At 32.2% G+C, this 14,599-nt stretch overlaps 1 long non-coding RNA gene across 1 annotated transcript; it reads left to right on the top strand.

Moving 5' to 3' along the window:
* Window positions 1-9,774: 9,774 nt before the first annotated feature.
* On the top strand, window positions 9,775-13,924 carry LOC114256532 (uncharacterized). Its single transcript, XR_014335449.1, has 5 exons — window positions 9,775-9,942; window positions 11,659-13,047; window positions 13,147-13,307; window positions 13,387-13,530; window positions 13,660-13,924. It is a non-coding gene; the product is annotated as an uncharacterized LOC114256532 (long non-coding RNA).
* Window positions 13,925-14,599: the final 675 nt, after the last annotated feature.

The raw sequence follows: 14,599 nt of genomic DNA, 5'->3' as shown, positions 1-14,599 counted from the left end.
GATGGAAGAAGAAATAATTCTTAACTAAAGCCGCAAGTGTAGGTTGTTTTGATGTTATAGAATTTTCTTTTCCTCAATTTTCTTCTCCCCCCTCTTTTCTTTTTTGAATCTGTAATTGTTAAGCTAGAAAAGGCATGGAAGTGGTTGTACTTGTGGCATTATCATCAAATATTTATAACTAGTTAAGGTTTCTATATGTTTATATGTATGCCTTCTCTATCTAGTTTTGTCATAGTTTCGTTTTTTGGTTTATGCTGTCAAGTAGTTCTATTGTACATAAGAGAGCTTGGCTGAAAACAAAAAAAATTGATGCCATAGAAGCTAAGAGAGAGAGAGAGAGAGAGAGAGGAAAAAAAAAGAGGATTTAGCTGATAATATGATGGATTATGAAGTTATCATACATCAAATACTAACCTATATCACTCATATAAATTATTGAGCAAGAGGAAAAATATTTCATTCATGTTGATTTCACTCTCATCATATATTAATCTAAAACTTAATCCGATGGTGAAATGGTATTAGTGACATATTAGTTAAATGCAAAATTAAAACTTAATCAATGTATATAGCTAATGGAAAATATGAATAATCTTTATGAGGAAAACAAAAATTTACTAGTAGAAAGTGTTAAAATAAAAAACACAATGCTAGCAACAATCTTCTAGTGTAATAAAAAATCCCAAACTGCAAGTTAGTATAACAATAGCAACACAACAATGCAACTACATCAGGAAATAGAAAATTTTGGGTCCACCAAGCAATCTTCAATCTGTTGCACCACTAAAGGACTCCCTTTGTCGATTGAGAGGGAAATAAGGGGTCACTTCTCTGTCTCTTTCTTCGTTCTGCGTCGTTTTTGTTTTCATTTTTTGGACTTAATCAAAATGACGTCATTTTGATTTCTCTTCATTTCAGCCATTAGATCGAACTATAGAGAGATCACTCTAGAGAAAGAACTCTAAAGGATCCGAACTCTCATATGAGAGGTATGTGACCACTTTGTTGGAGAAATGAGACAACATGATCATGGATTCATGTGGAAAATGAGTATACACATAATCACGTTGTGTACTAGTACATTTTGTGTACTAGTATATTTGATAATTTTACGAGAATTGCAATTCAATTCATGTTTTCAAAAATAAAATTAAATCAATGATAAATTTTATCAAGTTTAATAATTAAAATGATAGACATTTTCATGAATTGTAAATATTTAGTGAAGGAGCCATTGATTTATAATTTTTCCATAATTTTTTCCCTCTTTCTACCTTATTCCAAAAACTTTCTGCAAACAAACTAAATCGTTCATAAATAACTCGTGGTGGTTCGTCCTACTAATGGTAGTTCTAAGGGTTGTCAATAAGATGCACAAAATATTAAAATATTTAAAATCTTAAAGACAAATCACACCGATAGTTCATATATTTCTGCCCTTGTGTCATTTGGATTTTTGTAATTTCAATTGGTTCGATTTTGACATTGAATTTATAATTTTGTTTCAATTTAATCCAATTTATTGCAATTTTTTGTGTTTTTTAAAGAAAATGTGCACATAAGCAATATGTATTATGATTTTATAGACAAAATTATAAATTTATTCAACTCAATGAGTTAGTCTCAATCAACTTAGTGACCATTTTTCTTAAAAACTTTATTTGACATTATCAATTTGACTAAATTGACACAATTTAAAATTAAAGATCAAAATCGAGCTAATTGAAATTATAAAGACCAAATGATATAATGAACAAATTGGAAGGATTATCAATGTAATTTACTATAGCGATTCTAGGTTTTATCCCTTGTTGTACAGTGAACCGGACTTTGTTCCGTGGATGTTAGCAGTTGTTTACATCTTGTTTACATCCTTTCGTACTTTGTATTTGAGTTATAGGATGTGTTGGGCGTGTTTTGAATAGGTAGGCTGAGTTTTGGTCCCAAGTGTAATTGTCCAGGTTTTTGGTGTTACGCTCGAGCGGATCATTTTACGCTCAAGCGGAGTTTGGTTTTTGGTTGTCCGCTCGAGCGGGCATTCTTGCGCTCGAGCGTGGTTTACACCCTTCCAGTATTTCGTGCCCCTGCAAAACTTCTGCAGGTGTGTTTTCTACGCTCGAGCAGGTTTCTTGCGCTCGAGCGAGTCGCGCTCGAGCGGGCTTGTTGGCGCTCGAGCGGGTAGTTTTTTTTCTGAAAAAGTTCTGGGAGATGAAAATCTACACTCGAGCGGACTGGTTCTTCGCGCTCGAGCGGATGTGTTTTGCTTTTGTTTCTTGGAGCTCGAGCGGACCTTCTTGCGCTCGAGCGGTTCCAGATTTTTGTGCTTGACGCTCGAGCGTTCTATTCTGCACTCGAGCGAGTCATATGTATATGAGTCATCCACTGGGTAATTTTAAATCACTTTTTACATTTCCTTTCTCTCTCTTACTTTCCCAAAATCGATTTTGAGAGCCTCTCTCTCTAGGATCTCTCTTCTCTCCAAGGTTTGATCTAGTTAGAGTGTCCCCCTATCCTTCGGCCTTTGTAAAAAGTGTGTTGATCGTCGAGGGCTTCGTTTTGATCCGTGGATCTTGGTATTTGGAGCATTTTGGTTTTCTTCAACTTCCCCGTTTGAGCTCTAACTTCGAGGTAGGGATATCCTACTCCTCTTTATGAGCTTTGTCTTTAAATTTTAGCATTTCGATATGTTAGGGGTTATTGGGTAATTTTAAGAAAGTTTGGGCTTTTATGTAATTTTACAAAAGAAGGGGTTTTACTGATATAAACCTATATGCATGTTTAGCATGTAGAATTGAGGTAAATGTTGGGTCATTGATAGAAATGGAACCTTAGGGTTGTTTTGTTAATTATGGGAAATGCCCTAATTGCATTGATAAATTAATTTGTAAAATTAATCTTGAGAAATGAGAAATTGAATTGAAAATGTTGAAATTGGGAATGTATGGAATTAGAGGGTGTAGTTGGATCATTTATCACTCACCTAGTTGAAATGTTGATATTTTATCCATTTGGTGCATTTATTTTCTGTTTAGAAATAACTGCTTTGGGCTATCGGTGGAGGATAGTCTTGATTGTTGTAGACAATGCATGGTGATTAGGCAAACTAAAACTAATCGAGTTAGTATGCTATCAAATATAGCGGTTGGAATAATACATTAACTTTATGTATTGATTGATTATGTATATGACCTACGTTTTTATACATTGTGTGTGTGGGAGGAGATAGGGGATGTACTCCATGGTTTAGGGGAAGATAGGGGATGGACCACTAAACCGTATTTTGTTTGACATTTATACAGCACTACAATGTGTATCAAGTGTGGATTATGGAAGTGTTTAAATTGATTTGATATAGCACTAAAATGTATATCGTTATCAATTGTGAAGTATAGAAGTTTTTTCTATGTTATATTGATATAGCACCAAAATGTGTATCCCTCATGAAGTATGGAAGCAGTTTATGTGTTATTGATACAGCACCAAGATATGTATCCATCATGAATTTCAAAAGTGTTTTAAAGATGAGTCATAATCTCATTAAGTATTTGGCTAGGTTCTGAGCCTTGTTTTCAAACTCAAAATTGAAAAGAAGTGGGAAATGAAATGTAACATGGACTTGAGTGTCATGAAACTGTGATGTGTTATAAGTGGGAATATAAGTGCGGACCATCTATCGAATGCTGTTATTTTTTGTCATTGTTTATAGTTGGTTTAGTATATTTCTACTGGGCTGTGGCTCACCCTATATGGGACATCATTTTCAGGTACAGGTAACATTCCACCTCCAAGGACATAGCTTGGAAGGCTAGAGGCAGACAGACTTTTTGGTTGTTTTGTTTTCCTTCGATGTATTACATGTAAATTTCAAGCCAAGGGCTTAATATGTATATGAGTTAGTACTCATTTCTTGTAACCAAGTGTTGGCTTGGAAAGTTGTAAGCCCATAGGGCGTTTACTTTTGTTGTCAACATGTAATACTTTTGTAAGAACTACTCTGATAAATAGAAAGATGTTTATTTCTCTTATATTATTGCATGTCAAGAATGATGGGTCTTATGTATTTTTTTGAGGGCGTTACATTTACTCTAATCTTAATACACTATTCACATATCTCAAAATATTTTCACATCTTTCAATACAATTTTTATATATTTTTTCAACAATAACAACAATCCTTACACCCCGTTTGAATGGGATGATTTTGTGAGCAATGATAAGAAATTGTGAGAAAGATAACTCATGTCTCATGATTGGTTTATAAGTTGAAAAATTTTATTCATACATAAAATTTATACAAAAAATTCCACAAGAATGATGTAGTGATGCCATTATTGTAATAAATTTATCTTCAATGGTGTTTTGTTTTGAAATGAAATGTTCATAATAAATCATATCATTATTTATAAAAATTCTGTATGGCTTTTTTGTTTGTATACTAGATAAATATCGAAAGTAAAATCCTTCTTTACAAAGAGTGTGAGTGAATGAGTGACATGAAAGTTGTGATGAAGGAAAGTTAAGAAAAAGACAAGAAGATGGTATATTGGTCGATTTAAAATTTTAAAAAAATACTATTTTTTGATAATTAATTTTGTATTCTGCATTGCGATTGTTATTTCAAAAAACTTACCAATATTTAGTAATAAATCTCACTTATAAGTAATTTTTCCTTAATGAAATCCACTTTTTCACGGGTTTGTCACGCCCCAAAAATTTATACAATAAAGATTCCTCAACTTCCAATGTTTAATGTAAAACTTAAGTAAATCACAAGATTAACATCATCATCAAATCTCCAATATTTGTATTCATTAAGCATCAAAAGATGTACAAAAGAATGTTCCACATGCGATTATATATTCAACATTTTTAAAATATGAATCTATAGCATGTAGCAAGGAAGATTTGTACAAATTAATGCCCTCAAGGGCTACATCCAAGACTTAAGCCCGGTTACACAAAAGTGGTTTCAAATCCATACACATAAAGCTCTTGGCTTGTCAAAAGCAATTACAACAAAAGAAAAGAGCCTTGTGCGCTCAAAACATATCTCCACGCCTCTAACTTGGCGGGATCACCACATCCTTTCTTGTACAAAATCTCATAAGAGTGAGCACAAAGCCCAATAGCAAAACCTCAACAAAGTATATACATTTTATATAATCTCATGGGATGAATGCACATGCCAAACCATGTTCAAAAACATATATCTTTATCTTTTGAAAACTTTTTGCACAATGCAATCTTGAAAATTTAACAATTCAATAATTTCAATGTAATTCAACGAGGTGGTAAATACGACTCAGGTAATCCCTAGGTTGGTATCTGCAAGTAGGCATAACAAGCACTACCAATCCCCACTTTACCGGTATCTAACCGGAAGGCACGTGGTACCTCCTATGCGCGTGTTTTCGGTCTTTCACCATGGACACTCAGGCCAACTTAACCAATACCAACTATACCACCTATCCGAACTTACCAACGTATTTACCTCCAAAACAAATCAATATAATCTTGTTTCACCAAAACAATTTCCTTTCTCAAAGAAATACTTTTTCCAATGCAATATTCAAAATTATTTTCATTAATGATAAAAACGAAAAAGCGATGCAATGCCCAATGCAATAATAAAGTTCAATTTGAACATCTCAACAATGACAATTTGAAAGGGTGATGATAATTGAATCAAGTGCCAATGCAATATATATTTCTATATCAAATGCCTTCAAATTTCTCAATTCTTAATTCATCCACACAATCCTCCATTGTGATCAAATTTTCACATCTCTTATCAACATAACATCATAATATATTTTTCCAAGAGACAAAATATAATATCAACATTTATGAATTCTCCACATGTTAAACATCATTTTTAGCATTTGTTCTTACACAATAACAACAAGAAGCTCAAGTTTTTCAAATTCTATAATTCCTCATTTTCTTATGAAATCACTGCATTTGATACAACTATGGAATTTCCTCCATCATTTACTCACATGGTAAATTATCAAGTATCAATTTTCCAATCTCACAACTTTTTACCAAAAATTCCCAAATTCTAGGGTTTTCATTAAAACAAGTTTTTTGTTTCATTTTTGAAAAGATATTCCAAAACAACACACACACACCTTATAACATACTCATATTCTCAAGAGTGTTGGGAAAAATAGATGAAATCAACTCCAAAACATCCTCTAGGGTTCAACCACCCAAAATCATAACTCAAAGCATGGTAAAATACTCAAAACACGTATAAACTTGCAAAAATGTATATATATAACTCAAAGATTGTCCCTACCTCAAGCTTGGAAGGGGAAGGAGAGAAAAACCCTAAAAATGGATGTTGATGAAAACATGATTCGATCGGTGAGAATGTAGCCCTCATCGCCCTCTTCGATTCGGTGTAAGAAGCCCTCTCAAATTCTTGGTAGATCTTGCTAACTCTTAAAGAGAAGATTGAAATTTGGTGGGTTTGTAGAGAGAAGGAGAGAAAATTTGGATATATATATATAGAGAGAGAGAGAGAGAGGGAGAGAGAGAGAGCTGAAAAAGTGGTCAAAATACCCTTGTGGCTTCAGTTTTGAGAGAAAGGGGTACAAATTTTGAGACTTATGCTCCGAAATCTGCACGTGCGATTCCAATTCCACACAAGTGGAATCCTAAATCCGCATGACTGGTTTGGCATTGCTCTTCACGAGCGGAATGGCACAGAGACGGCCCAGAAATTTGGCCAAAATCCGCTTAAGCGGTTCCTAATTTCGCACGAGCAGAAATTCTGCCCAGAAAACCCCCCTCCTCTGAGTGGTTCCGCTCGAGCGGTTCCACCAATCCGCACGAGTAGTTTTGACAGGCAGCCCAGAAAATGGTTTTACACCCCAAGGCAAGTTCTAACCCCCAAAACTCAAAATTTTCAACTCAAAAACATTAAAAGAAGTTAAGTTTGAGTAGAAAGAAAATTCAACGACTCAAAATGATGAATGAAACACCAAATGAAGTATATACTACTCCTTCACACAGACTATTCAAACCCAAAACCAAGGACATCACAGGTTGGAGTCCGGGAAACCGATGCCAAAGGCAACAAGCTAAATATGATAATAAGTACTAATTTAGGGGTCTATTTTTTTTAAATATGTAATAATTTAGGGTTTATGTTACCTAATGAGAAATTCTAACATACACATCCTTGAAAGGGGTGCACCATATGCACCTTTAATTATGTTATTTTCTTCTTTAATTATGATCAATTTTCTTCTTTAGTTATAGTATTATGGGGCATTCACACACAAGCCTTAATTTATGAACTTATACTCCATTAAATTCTAACTAAGATTTTTTTGGACCTTTTAAATTCCATTAAATTTTAAATAGTTGGAATTACCCTTCAAATAATGATTGTTCATCATTTATAATTATCTATAAAGGAACATGATGATTTGACATTTATTTTGATTTTCAAAAACTTTAAAGCATTAACTTTCAAATTGAAAAAAAAAAAATTGTGTAAAAAAAAAAAACTAATATGTATTTTTTTTTTTTTGAAAAAACTGAATTATTTTTTGTGCAAAACTAAAAATCTTGTATCTGTAAAGGAGCATGATGATGGAACAATGATGTGCAAAATTGGGAATAAAATATTTTTAAAATTAAAAAAAATGATAATATTCTCAGTTTTAAAACCGGAAAAAAAAAACTGATAATATTTTCAGTTTTATTGGATAGTTGAATCAAACCAATAAGTAGAAAAGCAAAAACGTTTAATGTCATGCTCTATTTTTATTTCATCAGTTAGTGAAACAATTATCTAAAACATTACTATGCAAAATTGATATGTTCTTAGTTTTAAAAATTGAAAAAAAATTAATAATATTATCAATTTTACTAAATAGGACTTATTAGTTCAAAAAATCTTAAATACGACTTGAGTTACCATAATATTTGTAAATATGACTTTCAGGTAATTAACTCTAACATTAGTTTAGTTATGAGCCATAAATTCTTTAATGGGGTCTTACGTATAGGTCATAATATATGTACTTATTGTCTAATAGGTCCCACGATAATTAATGACGTTTTCATCAAATGCTATTAAAAAACATCACTAATTGTTAATTTTAGCGACAATTTAAAAATTTTGTCACAAAAAATATTACTAATTATAAGTTTTAATGACAGTTTAAAAAAAAAGTCACTAATTTTTAATTTTTAGTGACAATTTAAAAATTCATCACAAATAAATGTCACTAATTATTTATAAAAATTGTGACAAAAAAAGTTACTAATTATTAATTTTTAGCGACATATGCAAAAAATTGTCACAAAAAATTATTTGAAAAATTTACTCATAAATCTCATATAGCGGAATGTTGATCCATTTAGTCGTAAGAGTTTTTTTATGAACCAATTAGTCCTTTTTATTTTGAAAAGTTGTATTTATTTGATTTAGGCCTTGTTTGGTAAGTGGTGATTTTAGTTAAAAAGTCAAAAAGTTACTAAAAAAACTTAGAAAGCCAACAATCTATATCAAAAAATCAAAGATTTCATTTTCTCTCTACTTTTTGCACATCTTTTCGTAAAAAATTAAAAAGTTATCCTAATATACTAGTTTTTTTTACATCATATTTTAGTCAAAAAGTCAAAAAGTTACTAAAAAGGCCTATTCCCAAACGAAGCCTTAGTGTCATTTGAGTTTAAATTAATGTCATTTTGTGATTCATTTTGCCAATTTTTTTTTTTATTTTTGGTATGGAACTAGAAAGGTGAGATGTAGAAGTTTTTTTTTTTTTTTTTGGGGGGGGGGGTGGGGGGGATTGGTGACTAAAGTGTTGGTTGTCAGGCATGGAAATCTATATTTTTGTTAGTATGATTTGCTGGTATTATATTGGAGTGTTTATAAAAGAGTGTTACGTTTGAAAAAAGTACAGTAAAAAGTTTTTGTATGTTACATTAATTGGAGTGTTACATTTGAAAAAAAATACACTAAGGAGTTTTTTTATGTTGTTACGTTTGATAAAAGTACACTAAGGAGTTTTTATGTGTTACATTAATTAGAGTATTACGTTTGGAAAAAGCACACTAAGGAGTTTTTTTGAAATGTTACATTGTTACGTTTGGAAAAAGTATACTAAGGAATTTTTTAATATCTTACATTGGATTGTTATATTTTTAGAGTATTACATTGGAGTGTTACGTTTGGAAAAAGTACACTAAAGAGTTTTTTTGAAGTGTTATGTTTAATAATTTCAACATTATGAGAAGACCCACATTTATCCCTCAACACACAACACACGCCCGTTTATACTTGACCCTTTATGTCATTCATACTAGAATGAGACCTTTGAGTCTATAAGAAAAAAGAAAGGACCAAATAGTTTATAAAATTACTATTTGGGATTTATTAGTGCTTCACCCAAATTATTTTTAGGGACAATTTTACTATGACTTATTTTTAAAAAGATTTGATCTCGTTTAGGAACAGACTATTTTAATAATTTTTTGATTTTTTGGTTAAAATATGAGGTAAAAAAAGTTAATATGTTTGGAATAACTTTTTAATTTTTTTACGAAAAGATGTACAAAAAGTAAAGAGAAAAATGAATCTTTAATTTTTTTGATATAGATTATTAATTTTTTAATTTTTTTGTGACTTTTTGAGTTTTATGCTAAAATATGTGCATGTCTATTTTCTTTACTTATTATTATACAATAATACAACACATCAATTATTATACCAATTAATATACTAATAATACAATTCCAAAATTTGGTCCTCATAAGGTGCCTATAGTGTTTCCCTAAATATATACCTTCTTTTTCTTGCCTCTCCATACCTTGGTTTTTTTTTTTTTTTTTTTCTTTAACAATCTCTATCCCTTGTTTCTTCCTCAATTTTAGGCGCTCTCTCCCTCTCTCCAGCACTCTGTTCTCTCACATCGAAAGGTATAAATCTTTACATATCTATCTATTTTATATAAATTACTTGTTAATTTTCACTTAAACTGCTATAAAATCTATCTATTTTATATAAATTACTTGTTAATTTTCACTTAAACTGCTATAAAAGTTCCCAGAATCTTGGAGATAATCATTGTCATTCGAAAATCCAGTATGTATACACGCATGTGTGTATTTTCTTGTAGATTTGTAAGTTATATATGTGTATATGTATGTATGTGAGACCCTATATTTGATTTTTGTGGTTTGAAGGCATGTTCTTTGATTTGGAGGTTGTTTTAGTTTATAATTTGATCTGTTATGTTCAGGTAGGGGGTGTATAGGCAATATAATTTTGTTATTCTAATAATAAATGCTTTAAAATACCCCCAAATTGACATATCTTGACCATGATTAAGATTTACATTTTTTAACCCTAGTTTCAGCACTTGGGTACACTATTTCAATCTCTTGAAACAATTGATGTTGTAGTTGTTTACTAACATGTGGAGGAAAAATATTTGTACTTACATTTGACAAAGGATTGTTTAGAAAAGAAATAAAAAATTTCAGCAGTTGAGCTGTCAATTTGGGGAAATATATAAACATCACATATATGGGTTGAAAATCATGAATGAAACATTGGTAATGGATGAGGGAACCAAAAGTGAGGATGAAACTAGTTAATGGTATTGTCTTTTTCTTATGAATATCAGGCTTATCCTAAAGAATCCCCTAAAAAGCTAACTAATGATGTATATAAAAAATGAGCAGAATAAGGTATCAAGGAATTAGTCTTCTCTCTGTCCTCCTCCAATGCGCAGATACTCGAACTTGTGGAATTCAATTTCTCAAGCTGAGTATTCCCTTTCTTTGGTTCATGCACCCTACGTGATCATCTACTTTCTTCTAATGGAGAAGGGACAGACCTTTCCTGTATAATCGAATAAGACAAAGTGATTTTCTTGGGGAAATTGCAAAAAAAAAATAAATGAATAAATAAAATAAAATAAAAATTGACCCTTGTAATAAAATAAACTGAGTTTTTAACTATACCAATTCAAACCCTAAACTTTTTATTTGTTTTCAATCTAAACCATTTGTCTTTTTTTGTTAAGTAAAACTGACAAAAAATATATTTTTTAATCATTAAACTCAACGAAAAATGATATTTTAGACATTTTATGTACACCTACATTGAGTTTAATGTCTAAAATATCTTTTTTCGGTTGGTTTTACTTAACAAAAATTGGCTGATGATTTAGACTGAAAACAAATCAAAAGATTAGGGTTTAATTGGACAAAATTAAAAACTTTGGTTTTTATTTTGTTATAAGGGTCAAACTTTGGGTTTCTTTTTGCCATTTCCCCATCTTTCTTTCTTCTTTTTCTTTTCCATGAGTTGATTATAGAAATCATTAGATATCCCCGCTTCAACGTGCTGTTTTTTACAATTTGGGGTTAATGATGTATCGGTGAGTGATCATGTATTATAATAAAGGACGATTTGTTAAGCAGATTTAGGCCGTGAAGAACTTCAATTGGAATTGAATGTGAATCTGCTGATTTATTGTTATTCTGTTTCCTTTCTCACATCATCCTATGATTTATGAACAAGGGGACAATAGTATTCAATGCTTATGCAATAATTAAATATCATTTTGGCTTCAATTTGGTCGCTTTTGAGCATGGACCATAGTTTTTAATGTTTTTGATGTGAAGGTTCTGCAAACTGCATCAGGTTGACTGAGGAAAATGGTTTTTAGTTTAATCAATGCCAATCCCATTGTTTATGAAAAAAAGGAGCGTCAAACTAGAACTGCACCGAATGATGTCGATGAGTATGCTGTGGAGCCCATTGACCAACTAGAAATTTTTGATATCCTTTGAGTTTGATTATTACATTTGATGCTCTGTCATGTCCACTGTGTTTTGTCAGTTATATATCTCATAAATTGTAGGTTTCTTTGCAAATCTTGGTGTTGAAATTAAAATTCACATGTATGTAAGTGTATTAGAAAGGAATATGTAGTTTAGATATGTTGATCAAATCAAACTACATGGGTTGAAGTTCCTATTCAACGAAGTTTTGCTGCTTCTCTTGCCCTAACACTACAAAAATCTGCACTTTTAGCAACCACTTTCCGTGACCAATATAAAAGTTGGTAGCTGAAAGTTTTTTTTTGGCAACCAAATATTTATTAGTCGCGAATGATCATTATTTTTGGCGACCAATATGAGTTGGTCGCAGAAGGTCATATTTTGGCGACCAAAAATGAGTTGGTCGCAGAAAGTGATATGCTTTTAGCGACCAACTATAAATTTGGTCACGGAAGGTCATATTTTGGCGACCAAAAAATAAGTTGGTCCCGGAAGATCAAAAATAAGTTGGTTGTGGAATTGGCGACCAAAATTTTGGTCACCAAAAACTTATTTTCCCCGACCAAAAAATACTTTAGTTGCCGTATATTGAGTTTTGGCTACTAAAACAATTTAGTCACCGAATGGAAAATAAAAAATTATTTTTTTCTTTGGCGACCAAAAATTTGGTCGCCAAAAACTTATTTTCAGCAACCAAAAAAATAGTCGCCAAATTAATACTTTTAGTGACTAATATTTTAATCATCGTTGATTGAGATTTGACGATTGAAAAGGTTTGTCAACGAAGGTACCTTTTCTGCGACTAATCTAATCTTTTCGTCGCCAAATATTAATAAAATTTTTTTACTTTTGATCTTTGCAGACCAAAAATGTGATCGACAAATACTTATTTTTAGTGACCAAAAAACAGTTAGTCAGCAATAAAGTTAAACAATTTCAAAAGACACAGATTTATTTTTTTTGGTGGGAATACAGTCACATCACCGCCCAATTTATTAGTTATGATTTATTTTATTTTTTTCATATTTTCTATCAATATGTACATACACCCAAACAAGTTCAATCTCTCTCTCTCTCTCTCTCTCTCTCTCTCTCTCTCACAGACTCACCATCGTTGATTCGACGTTCACAGTCACCGTGGGTCTTCCACCGTCGTTCACCCTCGATCTTCCACTGTCGCGCGTCATTACATCGCCACTGCCGCTCGCATTGCTTTGCTTCAACATTGAGGTTTTTCTCTTCCTCTCTCTATTTCTCTTCTTCTCTTTATCTTTGTCCCTCTCGCTCTCTGTTTCTCTATTTCCCCATTTCCCTCCACCTTATTTTCAGTGAAATTGGACTGAAGCCCGTCTGGAGGCTCAGCAAGATTCAACTTAGCCAACCGTAAACCTCTCAACTCACACGCATTCACCTCGTTCACCATATATATTTATCATCTTCTCGAAAACAACTCTCACAGGTCTAGGGTTTCTTGCAGCTGTGCAACAATGGTAACCTCTCTCTCTCTCTCTATCTCTATACATACAAATATATGTGTAGGGGCTTATAGAAGTGAATGAATGGTAACAGGGGAAGGGGGGAAGGGAACATGGAGTTTTGGTAAGAGAAGGAACAAGACCCACATCCTCTGTGTGAGGTGTGGCCGCCGTAGCTTTCATCTCTAGAAGAGCCGATGCTCTACTTGTGCTTTCCCTGCTGCCCATAAGAGGACATGTAAGCCTTTTCTATCTCTTTCTCTCTCTCTCTCTCTCTCTCTCTCTCTCTCTCTCTCTCTCTCTCTCTATATATATATATATATATATACTGGTTGGTTGTATTGATCTGATGTGGGCATGTTTTCAGATCACCGGAGTGTGAAGGCGATCCAAAGGAAGACGACTGGGACAGGTCAGATGAGGTACCTCCGCAACGTACCTCGCAGATTCAAGAGTAGTTTCAGAGAAAGTGATACCCCACCCCCTTACATTTTTCAATAGGGTTAATTTCATTTTTATATGTATGGGGTGGTTAATTTTTGTATTCATCTTTAAACTATTAATTAATTTCATTCATTTTGTTCTTAAAGTTTCTAATTTTAGATAATGGGATCAATTCGAGATTGTTGATATTGTTTTCTAAATGTTATTGTTTCTTTTCTCTTTGTTTTCAATTTCTAAGTAGCTAATTTCGAATTAGATTTAGATTTCGATTTAGATTTATTTCAATCTTGATTTCAATTCTCTTGTTTTGTTTTCATCAATAACTTCCATTCATTTCAATGGAATCTTCGTCATCAAATATAATCCTATCTCCTTCTGTTTGCTTCATGATCCAGGAATCATGGTTTTTGTTTTGCTACAGTTTTGGCTCTTGTGGCTACAAGTTTCCAATTATGTAGTGGCAGTGTTTGTGGCAAGGTCTCAGAAAAGGATTTTGGGGTATCATTTTGTTTTGTGTGTGCTTACCTTTGGAAGTGTTGAATACATTATCCTTTTAAAGCTGCTATGTTGTGTCATTTTGTATTATGTTATTTACATTTTCCTGTGTGTGTTTGCATTTTGTTATATCGTTTTAGTTAATTTTGATGATTGAACATATGATTAAGCTTGTGCAAAATGACTACCATCACAAAATAACATATGAGACAATTTATTAATAGAGTGGAAATTTTGTTCTTGAAAGCTTAATGTTTGAATTTTGTTCTTGAAGAAATTGGTTTGTATGATAAATTCAATTTCTTTAGAAGAAATTGGTTGGTCCATAGAAGAAATGTCAACGGGGTGAGCACTTGACCCTTAGAAGA

Source organism: Camellia sinensis, chromosome 7, assembly GCF_055761805.1.
Source record: "Camellia sinensis isolate YWXY chromosome 7, ASM5576180v1, whole genome shotgun sequence".
NCBI classification, from domain to species: domain Eukaryota; kingdom Viridiplantae; phylum Streptophyta; class Magnoliopsida; order Ericales; family Theaceae; genus Camellia; species Camellia sinensis.
The sequence above is the reverse complement of the archived record's forward strand: the minus strand, read 5'-3'. Positions and strand labels throughout refer to the sequence as shown.